This window comes from Bacillus rossius (assembly GCF_032445375.1).
Source record: "Bacillus rossius redtenbacheri isolate Brsri chromosome 4 unlocalized genomic scaffold, Brsri_v3 Brsri_v3_scf4_2, whole genome shotgun sequence".
NCBI classification, from domain to species: Eukaryota; Metazoa; Arthropoda; class Insecta; order Phasmatodea; family Bacillidae; genus Bacillus; species Bacillus rossius.
The window spans coordinates 46,062,531-46,076,776 of NW_026962011.1; the positions used below are offsets into that span (position 1 = coordinate 46,062,531).

At 40.5% G+C, this 14,246-nt stretch overlaps 1 protein-coding gene across 1 annotated transcript in view; it reads left to right on the forward strand.

Moving 5' to 3' along the window:
- The first annotated feature begins 124 nt into the window (after window positions 1-124).
- Window positions 125-14,246, forward strand: part of LOC134542033 (A-kinase anchor protein 200-like) — a 162,325-nt gene continuing 148,203 nt past the window's right edge. Inside the window, exon 1 of the mRNA XM_063385878.1 lies at window positions 125-291. The gene's annotated coding sequence lies outside the window, so the exon portion shown is untranslated. The remainder of the gene's footprint in view (window positions 292-14,246) is intronic.

Below are 14,246 nucleotides of genomic sequence, written 5' to 3' on the forward strand. Positions count from 1 at the left end.
CCCTATATGAAGAAAGTCTGCCTTGTCTTGAATGTTGGCTACACTGCTTCACGTTCGAAACCGCGTCGCTCGCAGCGCTGCTCCGTGCTCGGTAGGCTAGCGGCTTGGCTTGGCAGTGCTCTCTGATTGGCTCCGAGCTAGGTCACGTGACTCTCTGTGTGGAAGGGGGAGGGTGACAACTGTGGAAGACAACGGTTTTAGCCGGCATATAGTCACAACGATTATAAAGGCTGAGTGCGAGAGTCGTGGTAGAAGTGCTTCTAGAGTAATTTGGATACCCTCTTTGTGCAAGTAAGTTTTTAATATATATTTAAAGTGTATTTATTTTGCTTTCTAACAGCTAGCTAATATTTGAATAACCTACTACTTAGATCGTGTTATTTTTGGTCGCATATGATGCTAAATTATTACGAGTGCGTTATGTCAAACAATTTATGATTAATCGTAAATAACGTCATGATATAATTATTTAAATGGCATGTAATGTTTTGGCAACACGTGGCTTTGCTTTCAGTTATTAGTTTTTTTTTAAATTTTTTATATGTAGGTTGTGCTCTAAATGTCTTGATTGTGTTTGCCGTATTTTACCACATTAAAAAAATATATATATACTCACTAAATATTACAGAAAGTAACGATTTGACGATTTAACGTGTATGAGTTAGACCGATGGGTGGTATTAAAGTGAAGTTTTATTTATTGGTGTACGTAAATTTTGTCATCAGCGTTTGAGAAAATTCACTATCTCTGGCATTGTATTCGTAAACATAGAGCAGGATTTAGGGTGTTGGCTGACTGTCTTACAGTGTTGCAAGTTCTCCACTGTAGGGCGACTCCATGACAGCGCGAGAACTTTGCGACCGGCCTCTGGAGTAGCCGGGTTGGAATCCCTGCAGTTAGTGACTCAACGATGGCTCGTGGGCCGCTGATGATTCATTCATGAAACAGCTAACAAGTTTTTAAGCACATAGTGTCCACTTGAATCATCGTGACTCCTTAATGTAGTTATTGTTTAAGGCTTTCGCCTGTTAGAGCGTCGTGCTTTGTTGTACCGATATATATTTACGTGCACAACTGTAGCGTGAACTTCAACGTGCGTGCGTGCGTGCGTGCGTGTCTGACGTCCCCATCAGTTTGCTCGTTTTTCTAGGGGAACATGAAGCAAGCTTTCGTGATAGGAATGGGAGAACCATAGCAACACCGGAAGTGGGTGGGTGAGTCATTCGCCCCCCCCCCCTTACTTCATCCTCTCCGATCTAGGGTTCTGTCTCCCTACCTTCAGTCTGCTTGGGTCTCTTTGAGCCCTTATTCTGAGCGCCTGCGGGCGTGGTTTGTCGTGCCTGGCATTAGGTTGGCCAACTTATTTTCGCGCATTTATTTGTTGTTTGTCAGGCCTACAGACCATACTGTTAAAAATGAGTTTCATAACAATTTGAATTACATCACATTCTGATGGAGCCACATTGGACTTATATGTATATCACTTTACAAGTTTTATAACAAATTGGTATAATTATTTTTTAATCTAATTTTTGACGTGTTATTCGTTTTGTTAAAACGATCTTATTTAAATAAATGTTTGGCTACCGCTATCTTGTAACTATTCTATGCTGTTGATGTACTGCATAGTTCAACCCGAAAAGTAGAATGATGTATGTTAAATTGTGAATCTGGATAAACATATAATCCTTACACGTGGGAGAGGCGACAGCAGTATTGGAGTACAATAAAAATACCTACGAAATTTTTTGTTCTATTAGTTTAGCCTTGTATTACATTCAGTATATTTCAACAACTCATCACGTTTATTGTAACTAAATTGGGTTATTGAACACAATTTACGTTCTTTAATCTTATGTTCAAATCTTAAACAGGTATCAATAATTATTCCGTATCACATGTTTATCCATTGATCCTGTATACCTACATTAATCTTGGATACGTGATACTGACAATCTACCAATTAGAGGTGCAACATATTATAACAACACAAATAAGGATGTTTATGGAGGGGAGAGAATAATCCATTATCGCCAGTATCCATCCCCGCATTTGCCTATAAATATTTCTGAAAGCACGGGTAGGTAGTCGGACCGAGTTTTGTCCCGAGTGCACGTCCTAGTCCTGTTTTCTTTCCTCTGCGCTACCTGACTTCTTGATGAGAGGCGGTGAAACATTCTCGAAGATGTAGATTATCACATTACCATGACCGTTTTGTTTACGCGCTTGCTGGAGCACATCTTCTCGTGTCGGCACACGCTCCAAGCGGTGTGAGGGTTAGTGGAAGTCCACACGCCATGTTAACGTTCGTGAAAATTCAGTTACATCCACTACGCATGCTAGGAAAGGGAATAAATTAACGCTTTATGAACTTAAAAAGTCTGCAAACATTGTGTTCCAGCTGAAAACTAGTAAATATTGATGTGAAATTATTTCTTGCGCTTTAATGCCATTGCTACAGCGATTTTAATAATTTTGGAATAAATTCTTTTCTCGTTTTTAATGGTTTTAAACCCCACGATTACCTCAACTTAATGGCCCCGACCGTTAGCCAGTTTATGATATTACAGTAGGTTTTTTCGAAGCTCTATTTTTATGGTAAATGCAGGAACGTCTCAACTGTTTAAAAATCACGGTTTTCCGATTTTTATTTTTCCGGAAATGCAGCAAGTCTAGAAATTTAACGAGATAATGACTTACTCTGTGGCTATTATCGGGGGGGGGGGGGGGGGGAAGTGAGTGAGTTAGTTAATTAATCCTCTCCTTGATGTTGAAGGCAGTATATGTTGGTTAATCCTAGGTGGGCTGTTACAACACATGGAATCATAAACCACAAATATAGTGAGCGATGCTTATTAACGATAATGTAACTGTCCAAATACATTGTTGCCGTATCCGTAAATGCTTTTACTATCCTGCTTATATATAAATGTGAAAGATTAGATGTTTGTTATTCAATAACGTATTTTTTACTGGACCAAATTGATGTATTTAGGAATAAGTAGATGTATCTTATATCAAGTATTACTTTTCATTTCTTTAAAACTGTTCCATATTGAATAGTCAAAAATAATTTTACAAAATTGACGCCAAGTGACAATAGCGATACAGCCTATGTTAAAAACTTAACAGTAAATATTTAGGTTACTTTATTTAGTTTAAATTTTATAATAAATATACTTATCTTAAATTTTCCTACCATTTAATGATGATGATACTGTGACTTTATTATTTTATTGTGATTAAGAGGATTGAGTTCATAATAACGCTTTGGGACGAAATGGAATTAGTTAACGATGGATATCACATCCAGTTAAGTACAATTAAATATGAGGGTTAATTTATTTTCAAATTTAAAATATGAAGTGATTTTATTAAGGCTATTTATACAGCTGAAAATAAAGAATTTTGAATTTTGACGTAATCTACAATAAAAACAAAAAAAGTTTTTTTTTTGCATTTGCTCCTTAATGGAGTAAAAGGGATAAAACTTATTAAAGTGTGATTTTCATCCGGGTTACATCAATTTTACAACACACTGAAATGGAAGATAAGAAATTTGCATTTTTTCAATTTATTTTAATTTACTAGATATACGCAACAGACTACTGAGAGTATGTATACTGTCAAAAATTTGCGAGATAATAATAAGCCACACGTAGACCTCAAACTGCATTGTTGGCAACAGTGTCTCAGCTGGGACTATATTAAACAATTAATTAACAATCCCACATTAGGGACATTCCTACTGTTTATCTTGGATGCAATCAACTACGTGTAAAAACAGCATTTCCAGATAATATCTGACAGTAATTAATTGTATATTACCGACGTTTATCGCTGCATCGCAGCAGGTATCTTCAGGGTTGAGTAATCAACCGAGTGCCGGAAGGTGGTAAGGCAGAGCTAAAACTCTTGTGAGCCGAATAATGACTGCGTGGGGGACGCACCACAACGCCGAAATGCCAAATTGACCACAACGCTGACAGCTAGAAAACTGCTGTGTATCACAACGCCGAATTACCACAACGCCGAGATACACTAACGCCGTAAAATGTCATTGCAGGACTGCCACAAAGGTTAGGTTAGAATAGGCTAGGTTAAGTTAGGTTATATTACGCTAGGTAAGGTTAGGTTTGATTGTGGTATTTCGGCGTTAAGGTACATTTAAGAAACACACACAAATTAATTCACTTGTTATTTCGGCGTTGTGGTACACAGCAGTTTTCTAGCTGTCGGCGTTGTGGTCAATTTTGACATTCGGCGTTATGGTTTTTTCGGCGTTGTGGTAACGACCCGACTGCGTGTACGTGAACACAATTTTATTTGGGTTGGTGGTTGGCGCGCCAGTGTGTGTGTGGTAACTGTGGCGCCGCGCGAACAGCCACGCAGCTTGTTCTACGTCCCGCTAATCGCGTTGGCGACGCGCCAGGCCGGCGGGAACGTGCGAAAACAAGTGGCCGGGGCGGTCGCCTGGGAGGCAGGCGTTCACACACGGGCTGCCCTCGGGTCCCGGTGAGTGGGAAGCCTTCTTTTCGCAGACGAGAGAGCCAAACCCCCGATCGTGCATCTTAGTTTTTTTTTTTTTTTTTTGTTCATTGTAAGAAGGTTACCCACATTGTAAATACTTTAAAACATTGTGGACGGTTGATTTGGTTAGGATAGCTACATTAAAGATACTGTGAAATCATGTAAACGGTTTCCTAGCCCTGGATAGCCACATATTAAAAAGTTATTTGCTAAGCAACCATAAAATGATTTTACAGTATTTTTTATGTAGCTGTACTTACATAATATAACCAACCATCCACAATGTTTTAATGAAAACTGTAATGTTTTTATAATACCTCAATTGTGGGATGATGTAACTTACATGTTATAATAGTAATTTATGGTGTAACCAAGATTGACTGGGTTAGTAGTCTGCTGAGATTTATGTAAAGTGTTTACCGCAAAATTTAATGCCACACTGGTTTATACAATGAGATAGAACGGGAATAAAAAGCGAGCATGAACTTCGGGTGTGGCTCTCTCGTCTGTGAAAAGGATTCCCTCCGGTGAGTCACTCTGTCCAACAAGGAGGGAGATATGAGTGCGACTCTTACTTTAAAAAAAAACTGGAAACTAAAACCCATGTTTTGCACATGTGACGCTAAAAAACTGGAAACTAAAACCCATGTTTTGCCCATGTGACGCTATCTATGGGGCGGTTCCATAACCACTAGAGAAAAAAAACTTGGATCCAAAGTTTTAGGTTTACAATATTAATTTATCTCTTAGACGAACTACTTTATTATAAAAAAGATTTAAACTGTCCGGAAAGCACAACTATGTTTTGTAATAAAACGGCCCCTTTCGGCATAGCCTACAGGCGTAGGTAGATTTCGAAGTAACTATTTATTTTGGAAGAAGATTTGTATACAAATTATAAGATCAATACAAAATTTGAACGTATTCGATTTTCATGTGAAGAGTTACCTATATTTTATTTTTGTCCTCCGACCCTTGTTTTTCTAACCCCTTGCAGTTAGTGTTGGTTGTATCAAAAACTTATTCAGACAAAATTTAAAAGATTTTGGTGTTACTCCTACGAGTTACAGTACACTCAGACGGTTGTGATATTTTCCATATTGTGGGAGTTACAGCGATTTTTCTATTTTCATAAAATCTTCCCCATTTCTACCCCTTTGGTCGGATATTACCCATTTACTCGACCGAGATTTTTTACTTTTACATTTTATGTATCATTGTGAAAGATTGCGACAGTTGTTTTTGTGGACCCGATAGTGTTCGCTGGAGCACATATCAAAGTCACGCATTATCTTGTATAGAGTGAAAGTACAGTATTTTCTATCCCATTATGTTAATACATGTATTGATTTCCATTAGCTTCATGGTGCTACGGTGATTGTTAGGTCAGATCTCTCGCCTCTAACCAAATCGATCCTGGTTTGCTTTTCGGTGGAATTTTTCGCACGTGGAGAACGTAGCTGTTGGGCCAGTTTTTTTATTACTACCATTTTCCCTACTCGTAGATTCCGTTATTCTTCCGTTCTTTTCACCCCAAATGTTTCTATAATGACCTCGATGTCGACCAGATTTAAAACGCGTATTTATTCATTTGTCTGAGAATAATCCTTGAGATATTTAAAATTGCTCCAATGATGTTTCTGTTGTTTGTTTAATCTTTATAATTTAAACTTCAACGATTACTGTTTGTTTTTTTGTTCTGTGTTTCACAGACTTTTTTCAAGTTACTGTGCATTATGTTTACATACGTATATTTCAGAATGTTTGCGAAATTAATTTAGGATTGCCCCTCTGGCGTTTCAGATTGGTTCATCTAATTTAATTAATTCTCAAAGAATGCAATTAACGCTTGGCGTGACTCATTAATTGAGCCCAAAGTTGGGCGCGTATGTTTTTGAAGTCTGCTGTATTTTTTGGAGGTCCGTTATCTTCTGCTTCACACTGATGCGACTTAGCTCCAAATCCTGAAATCACATTGATCAATGCCGACGTCGTCTCCATTGTTTTAGTGAGATATTAACCTTAGGAAATGTATGAAAGGAACTTGAAACTAAGTAGATGTTTAACTATTGTTCTCATTCCACATACCAAAACATTTGAGATACGTTGAATTGTTTGGTGCGATGATGATAAGCTTTTTGAAACTAATACATGTTTCTAAACGTATGGCGATAACGATACCAAGTGCTTGGGCGCTTATATGCGGTGACGTATGACGTAACCTTTCGCAAAGAGTGGAGCATTGACCTAGGTACTTAAATGTCTTTGTAATTAGAGCCTCGACTCCAGATCTAGAGTGCTGATCTCGGAAGAAATTAAACACCAGCCAGTTCTTTTTTTTTTTTTTTTTTTTTTTCGTTGACGGCTGCATTTTGCGCTCGCGAAGTAGTTTTCTCGTCCGTCGTTCGGCGTCGCGGGACACATGTGCGCGAAAGATGGGGCTTATGCGGAAGGGGGGGGGGGGGGGGGGGAAGGTCCCGCGGGTGGGTTTTTTTTTATCCTCCCCCTCTTTTTCTACGTGCGAGGGGTCGCGCTCTAAAAATAGTCGATGCCCCGAGGAGATAAAAGGAGTTGTGAAGGTCGCCCGGCCGGTCCCCGAGCACGGAATGTGTGAACGCCGGTTTACGTTCCCTCCTGTGTGCGAGCGGTACAGTCCCGGCCAAGAGTGCGCGCCGGCGCGTGAGGTACAGTCGCGGTCGTGAGCGTGCTCGTCGCGTCTGCGAGGCGCTGTGCTCGTCGAAGGGGACGCACCACAACGCCGATATACCACAACGCCGACAGCTAGAAAACTGCTGTGTACCACAACCCCTAACGTCGAAAAATGTCATTTTAGGACTGCCACAAAGGTTAGGTTAGACTAGGTTAGGTTATATTATATTACGCTAGGTTAGGTAAGGTTAGGTTTGATTGCGGTATTTCGGCGTTAAGGTACATTTAAGAAACACACACAAATTCATTCAGTTGTTATTTCGGCGTTGTGGTACACAGCAGTTTTCTAGCTGTCGGCGTTGTGGTCAATTTTGACATTCGGCGTTATGGTATTTCGGCGTTGTGGTACAGTCGGCGTTGTGGTCAGTTTTGACATTCGGCGTTATGGTATTTCGGCGTTGTGGTACAGTCGGCGTTGTGGTCAGTTTTGACATTCGGCGTTATGGTATTTTGGCGTTGTGGTAACGACCCCGCGTCGAACCCCGGATGTTTCATTGGAGAACTTCTGAACTCATATTATCCCTACAGAGCATGTTATTGTTCCGGCTGTTCGAAACTATCCGTGGCCATAGACGTAGATCCCGGGGGCCCAACCCCCTTACCCTTTCCGGGGCCCTCCTTGCAAATCCTACAGATTTGCGCCCCTGACCACAGCCAATTACTAACTGTGGCGTATTTGCTAGCCCTTCGGTGTATCCATCTCCTAATCCATACGAATTAGGCATTATTTGTGTATATAATCTAACAAGATTTAACTCCTCCCCCCCCCCCTTCCCTTCACAATCAATTAGTTATCTTTCATTAGGTTTGTCTTGTCTTTACTGGCGCGAAATATTTTTTGCTTATAATTACTTATTTACAAATTAAACTTGTAGGTTCCGTTCTGCGCTCATATGCTGGATGAAAAAAATTGAAAATGAGTATGTTGTTTACAGTGACTAGAAAAATACGTGTTTCAGATCACTCGTCTCCCATAAAGACGATCCAGGGTTCTGTTCCCGACCGGGTCAGACCGGGAATTTTTGCAAATCTGTACACGTGGCGGACGTTGCCTTGAGTCGGAGTATACCTCACTCTTGCATTCCGTCAGTGTTCTGTTCTAATCACCCTTCATCGTCTCAAATAGTACCTCTGTCGACGATACGTTAAACCATAATTCAGTCAGTGTCCCTTTTTCTTCCTCCCCGTAGCTTTGTCGCCTCTTCAGTTGGTTCCTTGGAAATTAAATTTATGACACGAGATTATTAGAACCACGGTAAATATCGGATGTCGAGGCTTTTAGAAACGGAAAGGGGGGGGGGGGGAAACACGGGTTTTACACACTACACACGTCCCTAAATTTACCCCGAAGGAATGAAAGGATGATTTCTTAATTCCTACATAGTTTGTGAAAAATAACAGTTTATTACTTACAATACTATACCAGCATCGGACGTTGCGGCTTCGGGGAACGAATAGTACATAAATACGGAAAATGTTTTTCGAGTATTAGAGACGTCCCTAAATGTACCCTGTAAACGGCGATTGCGTTAATACATAGGTATTGTAATGTAAGCTGTAAACTGAATATTTTTTCACAAATCAGTTGAAATTAAGAAACCGTCCTTGCAGGGTTAATTCAGGAACGTATCTAGTATATTGAAAACATGTATTTATATTTATGGAGGTTAAATAATGAATGGCGCCGTCAGCGTAAAAGCAAAGGTATTGTAATGCAAGTTATAAAATTTTAAATTTTTTCACAAACTGGTAGGAATTACGAAACCATTCCTTGGGTGTAAATTTAGGGACGTGTGTAATGTGTGTAAACCAGGTTTACCGATTTTTTTCTTTCCGTTCTAAAAAAGCAGCAACGTCTGATAATTACCCGAATCACTTCGCTCGTGACAGCGGAGACATTTTCATTTGCTGAAGTCGCTGTGTTGCACTTGCTGCCTCGCGCTACAGCTGACGCCTCTGTTGAAAGTCAGCGCCGCTAAATTGCCCTGGTTGCACAACTTTCACTTTCGCGAGTACGTTTTTGTGAAATATGGAGCGCTTTAGTTCAGAATTATCTCAAGTAACGGCTCTGTTTTATCTCACTCTGTTTCTCGCAGTACGCGTGCTTTAAAAGTTCGCCCCAATCGCGTGTTCTTGCACTAAATAATTGACGTATAGTATTCGGCAGCGAGCGAATGATGTAGTGCAGAAAAAAAAGGAAGTACTCTTGAGAAAACTCACCAGTCATCTGTACTTCGCCACGTTTCTAACATGCCAAAATTTTGCAATTATTTTCTTTGTAATCGGAAGTTGTGTGTGGTAGATGATTCGCACGTACTAATCATTTATTAGTTTGTGCCATATTTCCCGCAGTAGTGTTTATTTTATGTCAATTCGGACTTACTTCAAGCAGCGTTTATAAACTTAACTTGGTGGTAGATAACATTGGTTTTACACTCGTATGCATAAGCATGTATTTGACCGTGCGAGTCCATCCATAATGATGCTGCTTATCATGATTTCTGTGAATCACTCCAGTCTTATCAGAGGGCATGGCAGAGTTCTTTACATAGTTCTTTTATAGTTTGTGGCATGTAACTTCTCTCAAATTTTCAGGTCTCACAACTACTGCCAATGTTGTACGCATCCTTGTGCTACTGTTATGTACAAGCGTTTGTCGTGTCCTTTAGTGTTCTTAAAATCCCCGCATACAGTCAAATATTTGTATTCAACTATATTTGATAATTGATTTTGGTGGTGAGGGGGGGGGGGGTGGTAGTATGGATGGAAAATGTTTTCCAAATTTCTCCATCAAATAAATTTGTGCATATAACCTCATATGTTTTAGATCATGTCACACTATCAGAGTTTATTTTTGTTCTGAGATATTTCTAACTTTTCAAACAAACATGGCGGCGCTAGTGTCGTTTACGGTGACGTCATAACCCTTCAACTTTTTGTCACAAACATATTGGAAAGTGTTGAATGCGAAAATTGTACAGTGTGACAGAGCAAACATCCTGCGATGCTTTTCATATGGGTATAAGACCGGTACTTATTTAAAAAAGTGTAAAATTCGAGACATCTTTACGTGACGGACTGTGTGTGTCTTCTCTGGTGGCCGAGAAAACCTAAAATCAAAATTATATATATATATTTTATTATTTATTTTTCCAAGAATATAATTTGTGTACGTAGGATTTGTCTTTTCATCAATGTGTAGTAAGTCAGGCTGGCAACCAGTCTGCCGCGTGGCTTCCAAGTAGGATGATGTAGACTGAATTAAACGTGCGGACGTGAAAATGAAACGGTCCGTGCGATCTGTTGCTAATCGATCTCTCGATGTGGCTCCGTTCCGGGCCCGGGCACCCGCGCGGGTACTACCTGGCCGCGAACTTCTCTCTCTCTCTCCCCCCCCCCCCCCCCCTTCCTTCAACCGTTGCGACGGGCGAAGGTGATTGGCGGACCGGCGCCCGGCCGTGTCTCACGCGCGGTGGATCTTGTTTTGGCGGGAAGCGTCTGGCTGTTGAACCCGCGCCGGCCTTCGCGCCGCCGCGACTGCGCAACGGCCTGTCCTCCCGGGGGGAAGCCTTTTCACAGACGAGAGAGCCAAACTCCCGATCGTGCATCTTCTGTTTTTAATTTTTTGTTCATTGTCAACTCTGATGACTAATGGTCAATTAGGTTAGGTTAGCTACATTACAAATACTTTAAAACATTGTGGACGGTGTATTTGGTTAGGATAGCTACATTAAAGATACTGTGAAATCATGTAAACAAAAAAGCTAGCATGAACTTCGGGTGTGGCTCTCTCGTCTGTGAAATGAAGTCTTCCTAGCGCCGGGCCGCCCCGGGACAGGCCGGCTCCAGGTGCGGCCACACGCTGCGACAAAAACACCATTCATTGATACACGAACCAAAACAAATTTATCGGGTTTTACGCATTACAAAAATAACTTAACTAAAATGTTTTAAAGCATTCTGTAGGACATCATTACATAGAAACTAACTTTGTATTTGATTTATAAAAAAAAAAGTACCAATGCGAATTGCTGAACCTTGCACTAAATAAAATGAACCAGATCAAATATTTCAGCTTTCGTGATTCCCACTTTCTGTAACGGGTTACACCGTACAAGACTTATCATGTCAATAATTGAAAGAAGAAAAAAAAGTGAATCGTGAGAATTATTAGTTAGAAAATTTACTAACCAGTTAATGCGTAAGTTGGGAATTTTTTTTGTGAAGATGATGTTATTAAGGGAAAAAAAATTGTTCAAAAATCCAAATGTGTGCTGGAGAAAAAATTAAGATCATCGTAAGACCGTAATAAATGGAGGGGAAAAAAACATGATTTACCTGACTGCGCAGAAAAAATAAATTTATGTGAAATTAAGAACCAACCATGCTTGACAAGTTCCCTGTGTGTCTTAAATAAAAAAAAAACTGTTATTAAAAATACAAGGACGGACAGTTCTTGCAGTTGTAAAGGCAGTGGTTGCTGGCGAAGGCAAGCCAACTGTGGCTCACGAGCCCAGCTGTGACTGATACAAGACTTTCCTCGATGCGTTTGCGGAAGTGGTTGGACGCGTCACGATGCGTTCTGTCAGCTGGGTTCCGGGAAAGAATGTCTCGTGTTTTCTCTGGGGCCTTTATTGCGATGCCTAGCACGAGGGGTACGTGTCATGGTCTGACTGTTTCACCGCGGCATGTGGGAGAACGGACTCTTCTGTTCCGAAAACTGGGGGGAGATACTGTTTTCTCGTGTGCCATTCGTTTCTCTCGGCGAGGCTGGTGACCAGCAGCCAACCATGTGTTAGGTCGTCAGGGACTGTAACACAAATTACCATGGACATTTGGAAAGCAATCGTTGCCTATAGTCAAAATCGATTTCGGGAAGCAGTGGGAACTTTTGGCTTTAAGAGTTGGAAGACCTATTTCGATGCCAAGTAGGTACAGTAGTATATTATTTTACTATCTGTGGATCATTGTAAGTGAAGGTTCAGGGTATCTACAGGCCATGAAAGTTTCGAAAAAGTGAGGAAACTGAAGGACTAGCCTCGAAAGTCACGAAAACGTCCCTAAACAAACAACGATGGTGCTGAAGTCACGAAACGTTAATTTCCAGCATTTTGCTAACTAAAAAAAAAAAAAAAAATTAACGCCTCGTTTCGGCTTTTGGCCGCACGTTAAATAAAAATATTTGCGATTGTCCACTTAGAGAATGTGTGAAATTATCTCTGAAAGGGTTGTAGCTTTCCTAATTGAAATTCGGTACGGTATTTAGAATTGTAGAAAATTTCTTATTATATTAGCTCATTTTTAAATTTGGCTAAATATATATATATATAATCCCCCTTTGTTAAAAATAAAACTATAGGAAATTTTAATAAAAATGTCCGTAAATTGGTTCACCGGGGTATTAGTAGACACCTTGTAGATGGACGTAAATAAGCGTGGGGTTTCTGGCGTACTTTGAAATGATCTAGGCCGGCATGATAAAACATATTTTAACGCGCCACTTGTGGCCGGGGGGGGGGGGTGTCCCCCGAAATAATATTTTCACAGTAGAGTTAATGGCCCAATTTACCAATAAAGGACACAATGGCGGGAGACGGCGACTGCAGGTCCGTTGTGTGTGGACCCGCGCTCGCACGTGGTCGGTTCTTGCGCGCAGTCGTCTCCCCCCACTCCCCCTCTCCCGTGCGCATAGCACAGTTTACTGTTGAAGGCCTTCCTTTGTTGGTCCATTGTGTCGGCGGAGTGACTCTGAAGGCCCCGGCCGCGGCGCTGCGACTCGGAACGACGTTCACACGACGTCTGCCGCGACCCCCGCCGCCCTGTCGTTCGTTCCCGGCGTGCTTGTGCACACTGGATTGAAAGAGAGAGCGTGTCTTTAAAAAAGGGACGCACCACAACGCCGAAATGCCAAATTGACCACAACGCCGACAGCTAGAAAACTGCTGTGTACCACAATGCCGAAATACACTAACGCCGAAAAATATCATTGCAGGACTGCCACAAAGGTTAGGTTGGACTAGGTTAGGTTGGACTAGGCTAGGTTGGGTATGATTGTGGTATTTCGGCGTTAAGGTACATTTAAGAAACACACACAAATTCATTCAGTTGTTATTTCGGCGTTGTGGTACACAGCAGTTTTCTAGCTGTCGGCGTTGTGGTCAATTTTGACATTCGGCGTTATGGTATTTCGGCATTGTGGTAACGACCCCTTAAAAAATACTTTACAGGTAGCACTAGTTACCGGAGTATATTACCAGGAATTAAATTATATTAATTTTTACACATTTCAAATGGGACTGTAGTTGTAGGTAACTTAAGGCAGGTTTTTTTTCCTGTGCTTGTCAACGTCGGTCCCGATGCCTGCGGGTTTTAAATTACTGCATTATCTAATCTTAAGCGGTACAATAACTCTTAACGTAAATCTTGTACAGTTAATTTTTTTCATCGCACAATTTTGATTTAAAAAATTTAGTTCCACTTTATAGGTTTTTCATTAACTGTGTTCACTGATCTGTGTCATTGTTTGTTTCTGTTTATGGCCTCGCTGTTGACTAGCCGGGAAAAAAAAAAATCTTATTTCGTATTTATGGTGAAGTCATCCTTGGACAATTGGTAAAGAATGCGAAAAAACGAGAAATAATGACCTGAAGATAAAGTACTTAGCATCGAATTGTATGTGAAAACCTCGTATATATAAAATAACTTTCTTGGGTGCTATAAAGAGCATGAGTCAACTGGGTTTCCATAAGACTTTTTGCCCCCTTATGCTGCCCACCAAAGAAATGCTCATAAAAAAAAGCCATGCTCTAGGTACACGAGACCCTTATGCGAATTATTTCCCCGATCTGCTCATATCCATTACTGAACCACGAGCCAAGAAGCTGAGCTTAATAGCACATTTATTGCTTTATTGAAGGAAAAAAATTAACTGACATTGCAGTGTTTGAATATAATAATAAATCAAAATCAAATCTTAACATATCAGGACTTCAGTTCATATGCAAAAT